Here is a 638-nt window from a genome sequence, read left to right as displayed (position 1 = left end):
AAACTTGAAATGTTTGGTATTGGATATTGTTGACAGATGACAATACGCCAATTAGCACAAATGGTAAGTTCCGACAGTGCCTACAAGTGTGCCTACTGGCCTTTAAATGGCAATACCGGTTTTATATGTATACACCTGGTACAGTTTCCGGCCACCAGGAGGAAAAAAAGGGTCGTAACAACACCGATTTTCTTAACGATAAATAGCGTTGCCTTATATAAGCCACTATTTAGTTTTATGTGTCACTGTTAGACATGCGGTCATAGAATAAAGAAGTGCTGCCTACTATAATACAAAATGTTTATAATAATTATGTACTGCATGTCTAAGAGTTCCCTGTTAACTCTAATAAGAATGTTTTCCAAAACACCAAATTATTTTAGCCTTTTTTGAATTGTCACTAATACAATGTTAACCATCGTTTAAAAATAAAAAAAAAATTTAACCTTTTCTCATCGTAAGTACCACATTATTGTTTTCTTCTCCCCGTGTTACATTTTTAGATACTCCATTATTTTTAAAAATTCTGTTAAGATCAAGTTATGGTTTTCGCTTTTGAATTATATATTCTGATGAGGTCCGGCGTTCCGGGATGAAAGCTTGTTTAATAAACATGAATGAAATGGATATTTTCGACT

This window comes from Belonocnema kinseyi, chromosome 8, assembly GCF_010883055.1.
Source record: "Belonocnema kinseyi isolate 2016_QV_RU_SX_M_011 chromosome 8, B_treatae_v1, whole genome shotgun sequence".
NCBI lineage: Eukaryota > Metazoa > Arthropoda > Insecta > Hymenoptera > Cynipidae > Belonocnema > Belonocnema kinseyi.
Note: the sequence above shows the minus strand (reverse complement) of the source record.